General features: G+C 46.9%; 1 protein-coding gene across 10 annotated transcripts in view; it reads left to right on the forward strand.

Annotated features, from left to right (window-relative positions):
• Positions 1 to 14,657, forward strand: part of LOC408688 (Down syndrome cell adhesion molecule-like protein Dscam2) — a 114,829-nt gene that overhangs the window by 22,523 nt on the left and 77,649 nt on the right. The gene's annotated exons all lie outside the window — the stretch shown is intronic.

The following is a 14,657-nucleotide window of genomic DNA, read 5'->3' on the forward strand; positions in this document are numbered from 1 at the left end:
CCCTCGTTTCGTTATTCTCTTTTATTTCTTCTTTCCTCTCTCTCTCTTTTTTTTTTTTTTCTTGAGAAAAGTGGTAAAAAGTGTATGCGATATTGAAAACTTTTAATATCGCATAGTTACCTCGTCCCGGTTTACAGGGACGGTATTTGCCTCGTTTTCGAACTATCTCTCTCTCTCTTTCTCTCTTTTCTCGACGAGCAGGGACGAGCCCAAGTGTCCGGTGATTGATTTTCTGTCACTCGACGATCCGTTCATCCGTTGCTCAATCACGTGACGAAAACACTACGGGTGTCCATTTAAATTATGAACGTCGGTTTTATTTATTTCGAAATCTATTATGTTACTCAACTTCTCGTGTAATTTGTAAGCCAATACAAGAGAGGAGTAAGTAACTTCGTACTCGGATATCCGTTTTCCTTCCAACTTCCATCATTAATAACTTTCTCTTCCCTCGAAATGACGGAGGCGAGTCGTTCGAGTCGTACGGTAATCGATTAATAACTCTTTGGGGAAAAAGGGAAAAAAGAAAAAGAATTTCGAGGTAGCGATAATAATCAGATTTAAACGGACGCGTCTCTGGCAAATAAAAGTTTGTTACGAGAAATTGGTACCGTTACGTTATTTAAATGCTGTCGTATCGACGATGGAAACTTTTGTGCTCGAATTCTCAAAAGTAATTTCGTTTCGCGGCGATCGAACCACGCTGTGATGTCTTTTTCATCCGCTGGCCAACTTTTTATTTATCGCAATTCCATAAACGTCCCCGGGGATATTAAATCGTCGATAAATTCATTGTATTTCGTCCAATGACAATCTCTCGAACTTTGCTTGAACAAGATATTCCGTTCTGCGAACGATACTTGTTGCCGATTGAATTTTCACTTTCGACCTTTCCTTATCTTTTTCTTACTCTTTTACACCCCTTTATTTTTCGTTTTAATCCCTCTCCTCTCGACTTCCCTTTCGCATTTCTTCTCTTTTTCCTTTTTCTTCTTCTTCCTCTTCTTCCTTTTTTTTCCTTTACTCTTCGGTTATTATCGTCGAGTTTTCTCAAGAAGTATTAAAGTAATGCCACGCTCTTTCGCGTAATTAAATGCCGTACTCGGTGAACTGAAACAATATAAACTTTCGAGCGTCAAGTTTACGAGCGTTGAAAAACTTGCTCCGATATTGAATATCATTGCGAATGTGTTTCAACGTTGCCTTCTTTTCCTCTCCTCCTCCTCTCCTTCCCCTTCGACGCTCGTAAAAACTTTTTAATCGACAGTGTACTCGCGAGTACACCGTTCTCTTCTTTTCTTCTCGTCTCTTTTTTCCCGCCCGTCTTCGCCGGGAAAACGAAGAAGGGGGAAGTGGAGACGCTTGCCACGCTTATCGCTTCCCCTCTATTGGACCTCTATCGAGGCAGAAACGCTCCTCTCTCTCTTTTTTTCTCGAGAAATCGGTGTCGGAGTGAACATCGAATTCGTGTTATCCGAGCCGCGAACTTCGTCTTTCAGCAGCGCGAGGGAGGAGGATCGGTCGTCCCCGCCAACTTTCTCTCACCCTTTCTCACCCTCGAAAGAGAGAAAGAGAGAGAGAGGAGGAGGTGGAGGAAGGGAAAGGAGGAGATATACAAGCGGCGCGCGCGCCCTCTCCGTTCCAACCATAGCTCGTTCGGAATGCAGAGTACGTGCACGGGCTGCGGTTGCCGGTCGGTTTCCGGTCGTAAGCTATCCGCGAAGGGGAAAATAGCGGGGAAAAGAGCGTGGAGTGATTTGGAAGGTAGTTGCGGCCTCGTCCAGGGGAGAATGGGGGGAGTAGAGAGAGAGAGAGAGAGAGGGAAAAGAATGGAGCGAGAGGGAGAAAGGAAAGGAGAGCGAAAGGAGGAAGGAAGAAAGCGGGGTGGGTGGCGGGGTGTTAGCGGCGGTGGTTTAAACGAGGGAGGAGGGGCGGATGCTTTCTTAAAGATGTGGAGTCGGGGCGCACTTGTTGCGCGGAAAAGGAGTACGCGGGCGATGCCAAGAAAAGAAGGAAGGAAAGAGGGAAGGAAAGATAAAGGAAGGAAGGAAGGAAGGAAGGAAGGAAGGAAGAGGCGTGTGCAGCCTCGGAAGCGTGCAAAAAGGCGTGGAGAGGGGGAAGTGAAGAAAAACGACGGCGAGGGTAGGGTGGGGGAGATTTGACGGCGACGAAGTGAGAGTTTGAGGGGTGTAGGCGAGGAAATGATAGGGGTTTGAGAGGGAGGGGGCGAAGATACGGCTGGGGAATCGAATTGATTCTCTTTTACGGGCTCGCGTTACTTTTCTTCACCGCCTTTTGCCATCCTTGCCTCTTGACCGTGGCGCTGCTCCTCTTCCAATCTTTCCTCTTCTCTCTTTCTCTCTCTCTCCTTCTCTCTCCCGCTCTTTCAATTTCCTCCAAGCCTTTCCTTCTCGCCGGTGTTATTTATTTATCAGCTCTCGCACGTAGCTTTCCTCAAGCTCGTGTAAAGGAGCAGACGAGGCACCACTTCGACCGGACGGACCACCTTCTTTATCCGGACCATCTCTCTTTCTTTCTTTTCGTTCCGACCACGGTCTTGGCCTTTTTTCCTCGCCTCTCGTCGGATCCTCCCCTCCCGTTGTACCACACGCTCTCTCATTTCATTTGCCGGTCGTTGGACGGTGAAAGGTAGTTCTTTCGCGTCGAGGGGGGCAAGAATCGGCACTCGCCAATTGTGACGGGAGGATGAGAAGACTTATTGGGATTCCTTGCGGACAACGGACGACCTTCCACGATCGATCGATGGACGCGCGACCAATCACGACGATCCATTGGTCACGGTGAATATCGTATATCGGAGGAAAGTAATAGCCTCGAGGATGATCGATAAGGAGTGGACAATTCTTCCTTTGCTTCCTACCATATATATATATATATACGGAAGAAACTGTGAACGCGTCGTCATAGAGAGAGAAAGAGAGAGAGAAAAAAAGAAATTCACCGAGCAATAATTTATTAATTCAAGATGGATTAAAGCGATGGAGAAGGGCGATGAGAGAGATGGAGAGAGACAGAGAGAAGAATAGTGCTTTTAAGTTTATTAACCGTGAAACAAAAGACGAAGCGTGAACAGGTATAGCCAGGTCCAAGGTGGTGTGTAGAAGTCTATTGAACTTCCGGCTTGAGAGAATTCACCACGTTACTTATTTATCAGCATCTACACGTAGCGCGGTACGGAGTATCACCTCATGGGAAAAAGGCACTTTCCGCGCGAGTAGATAGAATCAACCGGCCCGGATTGGATTGGAGCCTCGAGGAAAAACTTATTTGGATTCCTTACGGATATAAGGGGTTTCCGGGGCTGCTTTTACTCGGCCAGCTTGGACGCGAATTGATCGATATATCGAAGGGAGAGGAGAGTGGTGGCGGCGGCGTTACATTGACCGTACAGAAATCGAAATTACGCGTATAATTTGTTGCTAGTTTTTCTCCAAAGGCTCGCCCTTTAATCGGGAAGATTAAAAGGGTAAAAAGGGCGCGCGCGCGCGCTTTCCCGAGTTATTCAACTTTTCCCGAGAAACTTGATTCTCCGAGGTATGGTCGATGCGCGTCGTTGAATAACGAGCGTTAAGTAACAACATAGAATGCCAGTAGTTGCGAGCTATCTGTATTTTTTTTTCCCTCCTCTCCTTTTTCTCTCCTCGTAACGAGGAGAGAAAAACGAAGGTGAAACATTTCCTCTCTTCGTGTCTCGAGCGTGTTTCGCAAAGAAAATTCTTTCAGCAAGCCAACCTATGCTTTACGGCTCTTAAACTTTATCTCTTTCTCTCTTTCTCTCTACGATATCGATATTTCTCCGTGGAAACACACACGCGACGCGAATATCGACGGGATATTGACTTTTTCTTTTCCCAACTCGTTGGAAAAAGAAGCTTAACCTATTCTCTCTCGATTCGATGACTCTTGGTTGCATCCTTGGCCAATAAATAATAACTGTATCTTGGAATAACTATACTTTTCCAGGCGGTCCATCGTAAATAACGTTTGATCGAGAATTGGGGAAGACTTGGCCACGAGAGAGAAATTCGATGTAGCGACACCGATGTATCGATTCCAAAATTATCGCACAAACGTCATCGTAGCAGTAGGCGAGGTTATTAGATTGGCCCGACAGAGAGGAGAATAAGACAGGCGAACTCAAGATATTGTATTCGTAAGTTTGTAATTGGGACCTGTGGATGTTCTCCTTCCATCCACTCGTCTAACTTACTCATCCGTGCAAACTCTGTATATACGCACACATATACATATACACGCTGGAAACTCTCCAACGTCATTTAGGATGTCTACATTCGTCGTGGAGTTCGATTGGATCCGGTTTTCCGGAAATTTAACCGAGCGTATGATTTCGAGAGGTTTTACGGTACTATTTCCGGGTCCCGGGCCATTTTCGAGAAACGCCCGTCGGTCACCGATAATCCGCGATAATGTTGGCGTCGATAGACGAAGCACGAGTCTCTCTCTCCTTCTCTCTCTCTCTCTGGATGCGATCTATTTAAGGAGGAAGGGAGGGGATAAATGGTTGGGAAAGGAGCTGGTCGAATTTCCGAATCGCACCACGGGGAATAAGTTCAGCCGGATAAAGGATTCGCCTGTTTCGCCACGGAACCGGTCAAGTTCGTAAATTCAATCCGAATTTATCGAACGGTTAATTGAAACGAAGCGGGGTAATCCGGTTTCACAATTTTTTCCTTCTCTCCGTAGTACCTACCTACGTAGTACCTACCACGGATCGAAGGAATCCTCCGCCTTTATCGAGTCTGGCGAACCTTGGAAGCGGCAGGAAACTTTCATAAAAGAATTCAAATTAGTCGATCCTCGGAATTTAACTATCCCATTTGAGGTCCGTTGATGAAATTTTCGCCGAGGAGTATTGAACTCGCCGCTCCCCTTAGCGCCGCCCCGCTTCCAACGTGTGCCTTATTTTTACACTATCGATTTCCTTCTCTCCTCTTTGACGTTGAATCTTGCATTATTCAACGATCCTTCGGTCTAGCGTTATTCCATCTCTCTCTCTTTCTTTCTTTCCCTCGTCGTGTACGAGCGAACAGATCCCCGCGTTAATTCCGTGCAACCCTTTTCTTTCGATCTCTCTCTCTCTCTCTCTCTCTCTCTCTCTCTCTCTCTCTCTCTCTCTCTCTCTCTCTCTCTCTCTCTCCCTCATTTTTATTCTCATCTATGTTGTGAACATCGCAACATTTCATAATCCCCTGTAATTATTTCATCGAGCAAGGTTTTCAGAATATGCGCGCGATCATTTCGTGGGTAATCGGATCCGGCAAAGAGGATTTTCATTGGGCGAACCCTTTTCAGGGAGCAGCCGCCGGTTCAGCAGGGTTCCACGAGCCAGATACAATGCGTGCAACACCGGCCATGAATTATGCCGTTCCACAGGAACAGCATAAATTATATACCCACCCACGACCGCAATTGTTGAGCACCGCCGGGTCAGAGCGGCGATTTTAATTAACCGCATCCGTAAGGAACGCGAGAGTTGCTTGTTGTTGGCGCGAATCGACGAAACAACAACCAGGTTCCAGTTGATCGATGTTCTTGTTCGGGCTGGAAGGATAGTTGAACGAAAAAAAAGAGAAGGAAAGGAAGGAGAGAAAAAAAAGGAAAAGGAAAAGGGACAAATAGGAACCGTTATAGGAACGAGAGTAACAGTCCAGCCGAGCGCGCTGCATCGAGTGTAAAACAAATACATTTGCCGAGTGTTTGCCATGTTTTTGATGGGCGATAAACACAACGAAAAATAGAGACACGACACCGCGAAAAACAGCGCGAGAACTTACGCGGAATCGAGTGTTTCTCTTGTCGCTCAGTAGTATATCCCCTGTTTTGATCGGACAGTGCGTATTTGTCTTAGCCACTCTGCCTCCATCGAACAACAATTTATCCCCGTTGTTACGTTGTCATGTAGATTTTACCTTCTTATCGAGACACTTGACCAGATACATTCATCGTAGGAACAATTTATTTTACTCGTATTTCCCCTCCAACTTTTCTCGTCGAAAATTCCCAGGAGCAGGTGGAATTAAAATTTGGAAGAGGGAAGAAACAACTCGATTCGAAAGAGATGGAAACGTCTTCGTTTGCACACAGCGTTCTCTTCTCCCCGTGGAAAGTGTTAAATAAACAAATTTGATGCGCGGCAGGTTAGTCGCCTTGTGGAAGAAAACGAAGGGAGGAAACGTGCCGCTATCAACGGCGTATCGGGGGGAGAGGAGGGGAGGGATAAGGTAGTTTCGAAGCGAAGCCGAGTCGGCGCAGATCCTCGATCCTCTTTCCCCGCCGCAGTTCGAGTGTCGCACAGACATTTAACGAAAGACGGCCGTGAAAGAGGCGGCGATAAACGGGGCGTCGTTTTCATGCGAACCGACGACGCCACCGCTGCTGAAACGAAAGAAAGAGTATATAACCACCCCCTCCCCGATTACACGTATCCGCGCCACCACCCTTTCCGTTTTCACGCGCGCGCGTTTTTTTCACGCTTCCTCCTCCTCGCCAATTGACAAAGACTCGCGCGGGGATCGTCCTTCCTCGTTGAATTACGTCGAGTTACGTTTATTTTCATTCTCGCGCGCCACAGCGGAGGATCGTATCGACAGATTCTTTTTTTCAATTTTCATCTTATTGTTATTAACGTATATATATATATATATATATCGAGATCGATTCGAATGGGTTGATCCTTGATCTTATTAGGGAGCGTAGAGAGAACGTAGAGGGAGAATATATACGTTGATTCGTTGGTTTATTAATAATTCGATGCAAATATTATCGGCAGATATATATTGCGAACGTGGAAAGAAAGTATAGGATCGCGTTGTGTATATTTTTCGTTTCGCGAAATGAAAGCAATGAAAGCCTCATATTGGCATGGATATCGAATATTTCGAATTTCACGGTTGAAAGGTTAATATGATTTCTCTTCACTATCATGAATATGGAGGTGAACGCTCGCTCGCTTCGTGCCCATCCCGCTATTATGTAATCGCTTAAAATTAAGTGATACGTATTACTCATTAGCGCGGCATTGACGAATCGAATTAAGCTGGTGAATATCGCTTGTTGCGTAATCGATACTAAATCATTATGTTACGAACGCGCTCGGTCCGTGCTTTCGATTATATTCCAGACAGATTATACCCTCGGAGGAGAGGATTTTCTTTTTCATAAAAAAAGAAGAAAATTCTAACGAACTGCTTCGATCGAGGCAATATAACTATACAAGTATATATATACATATATACTCTGTGTATATATTCGAAATAAAACGCGCGAATCTCTAATTTCGTCTGTTTATAAAAGTGTAGCGATTCCAAAGCCAATTAGCGCAACCGGGTCCAAGTTATCCTTGCGTATTCTTGCACAGCACGGTGGACGAGCGCGATAAGAGCTCGGAATGAAAACATTTCTGGGATGATATCGAATTCTTGCCGGGTTCCACGGTCGGTATCGATCGGTATCGATCGCGAAGAAGCTTTAATTCCGCGAGAACTTCTAATTAAACCGGAGGAGCGCGACGGGAGAAACAAAACAGGGTAAGGTTCGAATTGCCGTAGTCGGCTTAATAAACGCAATTACTACAGTCGCGTCTACACACCGGCGAGAAGTGGTGCTCGTTCGGCTAATGACACGGACGTCATTAATCGCAACGCGCGAACGCCCGACGCTGCGATCCGAGCAATTAAGCCGAATTTTTCATCGGTCCAACGTTTCCGGGAGCTTCTCCTCTCCCCCGCTCGAGCTCGATTTTCATTTTAACCAGCGATATTTCATCGTGACCGCGTAATTCGCAACATTAACACGAGGCGAGCGAGCATCGCATAAATCCGGGCCGAACGCGAGCTTCGAACGTTGACAACGATCTCGATGGAGGGGGAAAGGAATTTCGAAACGGTATCTCTCGGCTGGTATTTCGAATCGAGAGCGGAAAAGGAATCGTCCGCTCGTTCGTTTATAAATTTGTCTCGCGTCTGCCGATTATCGTATATGCGTACGGTTTGCAAGGGGGGATCGCAAAAGGCCACCCTTTCGCTGGTATTTCCAGCAACCGTGGGTTCGCGGTGAAAGGAGACAGACAGGAGCGTTTCGCTAAATTGACGCGATCTTCGAAGGGTGGTGGTGGTAGTGGTGGCGGCGGGGTTCGTTTGGGGACGGGGTAGGAGATAAGCGAGGAAAGTTGGCGTTTACGACGCGTCCTTCCTCCCTCGTTTAAACTCTTTTGTGCGCGACGACTCGATTCGACTCGAGCGAATTTTCTCGAATAATGATTTATAAATATGAAAAGGGAGTTCCCCGAAGATTCGAGTAAACGAGACGTGAATTTTTGTTATATCGAAATTGTTGGAATTATCTCGAAATCTTGGAGTTTCTCGAAATCGATACGATATATTTGCACGATTCTCCGGTTATTGGATCGGCGCGGCGAAAATATCTCTGCGTCCTCGCTTCTTCGCGTTCCGTTAATTTGAGAATGTGGTAAGCGACTCGTATCGATCCCAATTTCCGCTTCCTCTCCGTTGTTGCGCATCTTCTGTATGTAATATCGAAGACATCGGTTTCACACGGTACAATTTCACGGCATTCTCTCGTCGACGCGGAATTATTGGGAAGGTATTGAAGTATATCGGACCGCGTGGTGTTAGCCTTTCACGGGACAACAAAGGCGATTAAACCGTGTGACACGGTTATGACGTCTGCTACAATGGGTAGGAATATTGAATAGGCGGCGCGTTGATAATGCTAATCACGTGCTTACATTCGAGCGAGTGTTATTAATACGCGACATTCTCAGCCAGAACACGCGTCGTTTCCACCAATTTATCGTATCTAATTTCGACGCGATACCGACGCTTTGAATAACAACTTGGCCGCTACCGGCGCGAAAACTATGGAGCCGCGCACGTACAGATATTTCAATGAACGATAATCGTACGACTTCGTGACTCCCAATCGAGGAAAGGAAGCTATTTATAACATGGCAATTTCCCTTCCAGTTCAAAATCGCACGTGGATAAAATAAATGGAATTGTTTCGCGCGTGGTATCGTGATCTCGAAGAAATCTCGATCTAATTCCAATTTTTACGAAAATTTGACTTGATTAATAGATGGAGAAAAATATATCTTCGAAATAATTAATGTTTGGAAATTGGAAAAAGGAACACAAGGTCCTCGAAACACGGTTTAACGCGATATCCTCGAGGGCGAGGCTAGCGTCGAGTGCTTTCCTCTCCGAACCTTTTCAATTTACCCCGGCGTGAAGAAGTCGCGAAAATATAGTTTTAGAGGATTTACACCCAGTTTTCACGAAGTTTCTCGGCCGGTGCGACGGTCGAGTGGCTCGCTTCATCCTGGCCGGAGGAGGACTTTGTTAATAACGCGAGCGCCACGAGCAGCAGCCCACTCGACGGCTTATTCACGCGTTCCGTCCAACTATTTCGTTCGCAAGCTTGTATACTTTGCGCAGGAAAAATCGTAACGTCCGCCCCTGTTGAATCCGCCACTGTAAATTGAGGAAACGAGCAATTACGCGTCAGCCGTGTAAATGAAGCGAATTCGCGCCCCCTCGCCTGCATTTAATGCACGCGCAGTACGTGTCGTTGATATACGCTTCGTTTACGGTCTGGGAACCACGGTTTCACGCTCGAAAAGTGTCTCGCGCACACTCGCGACCCGCAAATTAAATCGGGACGAGACGATCGATGAATGAATCCCTCGCGTAGACATTTCGACCGGATTCGCGTTTCAGCATTTCGCTCGATTATTCGCTCGATCTACTTCGACACGACGTCCTCCTCCTACGGGAAATTCGTATATTTATAATATCGATATTTCCTGGCAGACGGCAACGGGCGGATAGGGGATTAAAAGAAAACCGAATTACCGAACGCGCGGGGGTCCCCTCGGAGACTTCACCGCCTCGAGCTTCGCCCCCCTCCCCGCGAGTTTCCACTTTTGACACGTTGCGCGTGTATCGCGTTGTACGTGAACTCTGAACTCGGCTCGTGTAGCCGAGCACGCGTGTTGGTCGCTTGTTAACTAGTTAAAGTCATTGTGTTCGTAGCGGCGAAGCGCGTGCTGCGACGAGCGGTGCGGGGCTCGTAGCGAGGCCTCGTTTTGCCTGGCGGCGTCCTAGAGACGTAATCTGGAGATGTCTGGAGATGCGAACGACGTCGATGTGCAGCGGCGCACAACGGAGGAAGCTGCACGTTGGACGAGACGAGCCGAAACAAGGGTTTCCCTCGCGATGGAAAAAAGAAAAAGCGATTAGATCGGCTACGACGTCACTACTCTTCCCTGTCGTTTCTTCGTGCACCCCAACTCCGAGCCGATAATTAACAAGGCGGGCGGCCGGTCGAGTCACTTGGGCGTGCTGCGTCGTCGTCTTTCTCATCCTCCGCGTCCTCGTTGCCGTCGATTTTCCCCTCGTTCCTACTCTCGTAATTTCTATCCTCTCTCTCTCCTCTCTCAATTCGATCCTTTTTTTCCCTCCTCCCTTCGTTCCATTCTTTCCCTCTTCTATCTTTTTTGTTTCTTTTCTCTTTTTTACCATTCTCTATACACCCCCCGTTCGTCCCAGCCTGTTTCGTTGCACGGCGAAGCTACGAACACCGGTTTAATTGTTAACGAGAAAAGTTTGCATTTTCGAGTGCAAATCCTCGTATAGCCGCCGCGCCGTTCTCGCGCTTCTTACCCTCTTCCGTTTCAACCCCTTCTACCCATCCTCTGTCTCCTTGTATGTACAAATTCCGTGGAAATTCCATTGGATCGTTGTCGATCCTTCTCCTCGCGTCTCCCCGTCCAATTGACTCTCTGGATCATTGTCCGCCGTGAATGCAACCTCGTTGCAACCGTTTTTCCCCCCCGTCACGACCCTTGGTTGTTGGCGCATCGGCTTCGCCTCGATACCACGATCGAGTTTTTTCGACCGTAGTCATCACCCTCTTCCTCCGAGAATATCCATCGTTTTCCTACGTTGTTTCGAAATTTGTTGTTAATTGAAGTACAGTTTCTATTTTTTTTCTTTCTTTCCTCCATTCGCGTCGATCCACTCGTGCTCGAGCTGCTTCAAAATAATGATAAGTCTCAACGACGATACATGTTTTTTTATACAGTCTCTTTCTTTTCCTTTTTCCTTCTCGGATAATATAACTGTAAAATTATATACATAACAGTTTCGAGATTTAAAATTGATTGGTATTCCAAGTTGCGAAACGCGGGAAATATAATAGCCCCTCGCGTGGAAAGGTGTCGCTTTTGATCCGAGGACATGGCGCCTCTTTGCCTCTTTTCCTTTTTCCCTGCAAAGCCCACGGGCAAACGGCTGTTGTACACCGTATATCTTTCGTTTACACGCCGCGCGTAGTTCCGTTGTGTGAATCGTGCGCATGCACTCGGGTCGAGTTCTTTGAACCCGCGCACGTGATCCCTCCACGCGAGCACCGCCACCGTGCTTCCCGTTTTTTTCTCCCTTTCCGTTTCGGCCCAACCTTCGTGAAACTCGTTGCTCATATCCGTTCCCTTGTTGTAACGGTAGTAGCGGCAACAAGGTTTCGATTCAGGCTCGAGGAACGAGAACAGGGGAAGGGAAAGGAAGGAGGAAGAAGAACGGCAAGGAGGGCAAAACCGGACGATACTGCGGACGATATAGGGATTAGAGGGGAGGAGGGAGAGCCGGGTCGACTCGAAATACAGTAACGAGAGAGAGGACGATCCATCTTCCGGAAGGACCAGTCGATCCAGCTCCGGAACTCTCGTGTCACTCTCGCCTGGGCACTCGTTAACCGACCAACACTCGATGAAACTTGCACGACTTAACCCCTTCCTCCGACCGCGTTTTCTCCTTCTCTTTTGGTTTCCTTTTTCGCGCGCGCAACCCTTTCCGTTCTCAACTTTTAACCCCCGAGTTTTCCGCGGGGCGGGGAGGGGATTAATTTAAACAGTACGATGTCATCGCGGTTACTGGATTAAATTCCGGTTGAAAAGCTTTAGCCGAGGCTGTACCCGTGAAGGAAGAGGAGGAGAGGGGGAAGGGGGAAGGGAGGCAGGTTAAGAGAAGAGAAAAAAGGCGAGAAAGAGAAAGAGAGTAGTAGTGGCAGAACGAGGTGGAAGGAGGTAGTAGGGTGCGTCGAGAGTATAAGTGCAGCAGAGGGGTGACTATCCCCCTTCTAGTAGCGAGGAAGGGTTGAGTTTCCTATGGTTTAATTGGGCGCGAAATCATTTCCGATGCAATGCGCGCGGATGCAGCCGCGACGACGAGTAATCACCGTAAAAGCTCGACTTCTCTCTCCCTCCGATCCGTTTCCTATCTCTCCTCTCCTCTTTCTTCTCTTCCTATACTCTTCGCGCGCCCGTTTCCCTCCTTCCCTCCTTTTTTTCTTTCTTTCTTTCTTTCGCCCTTCGCATTCTCATCGCGCGACCGTCTCCTTTCTCGCGGCTCGTATCGTTTCTCGAGACTCGAAGGAGGAAAAAAACCGCGATCGATACGCGCGCCGTCACCCGATACCCCGTTTCCATTTATCTCATTTGTCATCGACTCGGCTGTATCGAGATAAATCTCTCCGAAGAATCATCGCCCGCCCCGTCGAGCGATCTATTTCCATTTCATTCTATGGAAAAATGGCAGAGTCGATTCAGAGCGACGCGATCAATCGACTCGGTGAACACGATTTTTGCCTCGTAAGAGACAACGCTTATCTCCGCGTGGTTGTTGTAGGCCATTGACCGGCTCCTCAATGACGCAATTTCCGCGTGTTCCGAAATCGATCGATGCGAATAGTACTTCCGTCGATTAAAAACAGCGGCCAGTTCCAAGGATTCGATCCGACAAACTCGTCGATCACGCTTCACGCCGTGGCTTCTTCGTGAAATAATTGGGATTGTGCTCTGCGCTCGATAAAATTGTTCGATTGTTCACCTCGCTAACACTTCACAATATCGGCAAATTTTAACGACATCTCTTTATCCTGGCGCGATTTAAAATTTGCTGGACGATTTATCGATCCCGTAGTTGTTTTAACGGGATGCACGATTATCATCATTATTATTATAATACCATTTCGTTTCAAAATAACAACGATATTAATTTTACGGGGTCTAACTGTGCGTAGATTGGTGTCGTACAAACGCGGGTTCTCGGGAGAGCGTGCCGCTTAGCCGCAAAACGGAAACACGCAAATTGCGCGCCATCATCGTCGCTGGATTTCCGATATTCGGCAATTTCCGCGTGGCTGCTGGCTTCAATATAGTAGACGTTATTAGCGAAACCCTGTGCTCGATTTAAAATTAATTGCGCCAAATCCAAATGGCTTATTCGTGCCACTTAAGATATTTTATATTATTATAATTTTCGTCTTATAATCGTCACGTTTAAATTCGTTAATCGAAACGCTTGGATAGATTGAATCGTGTAACGGGAGAGTGCAAAGATATTTTGCATCGGGTCAAGTTTCTTCCAAATATTATCGTACGAAGTAAGAATCTTTTTTTTTTTTCAACTTTTATTCTCATTCAAACCTCCCTATTCTTCAATTTCCTTTCTTTTTAATTTTTCCCAGCTGATTCTACTCTTTCACGCTCACTTCTTTTCCCTCTCCTTAAAATTTCTTTCGCTCAGAATTACTTCAGAGACTGCATCTGGAAAAAAAAAAGAAAAAAAGAAAAAGGAAGAAACATACGCGATCCTCCCCGAAACTAGTTTCGCACCCCTTTCTAAATCGAATATTCATCATTCGCACCTCCATCGTTTCAAACATTCTTCATCCACCCGATAAAATTCTACTACCGCTCCCACAATTTCATTCCTCTCTGTTAAATTAATTTCCCTCCATCAAACGCTTTCAACCAAGAGTCCTCTCCCTCCCCCTCCCCCACCCCTATCTTGATAGAAATCGATGCCGCGCCACGATATCGCGCCGCCATACGTTTCCCTCCCCTCCCTCCCTGTTCCGCTTTGTTTCACGTTTAATTTCCAAACCGCGCGAAGAAGGGAAGAGAAAGAGAAAAAGAGACGATGGCATACCATTTAACCGTTTTTGTTCAAAGCGAAAGCATCCTCGAAGACAGATCGACGTGAACCTTTCTTAATTCGAGAGATGTCGCGTGCTTGTTGTGTTACATCGCGATAGGAAATCGCGGCGGAAACTCGTACGTTGTCCGTGAAATATCACGACAAGACGTGGCCAATTACAATGGCTAAAGCAGAGTGGACGGTTTATATAACCGAGGAGGAAAGGAAGGAAGGAAAGGATGCTTTGTAAGTCGGATGCTTTCCGTTCTGTGTTTGTCATATCGTTATCGCGGCAAAATTAGACTAGGAGGAAGGGGGGGGGGAGGAGGAAGGTCGTTGACACGCGCCTGCGACCAACAAAAGAGCAGGAAATTGCAAAAATACTCGGGGGACAGGATAGATTTATTTTAATAGCGTTGCATCCACCTGGTATCTGGAGAGAGGGAGACTCGTAGTAGAGTGTCGCAGCCAGATTAAATTCGATCAATTAAATTGTATTGAATTGTCTCGAATTACTCGGGAAGAATGGGTTAGATAATATATGATTGTAGATGTACGCGTATAATTGGCGGAGATGATGGTTATACTCGATGACTCGCGTTCTCGAAATATAATTTT

Source organism: Apis mellifera, linkage group LG2, assembly GCF_003254395.2.
Source record: "Apis mellifera strain DH4 linkage group LG2, Amel_HAv3.1, whole genome shotgun sequence".
Classification (NCBI taxonomy): domain Eukaryota; kingdom Metazoa; phylum Arthropoda; class Insecta; order Hymenoptera; family Apidae; genus Apis; species Apis mellifera.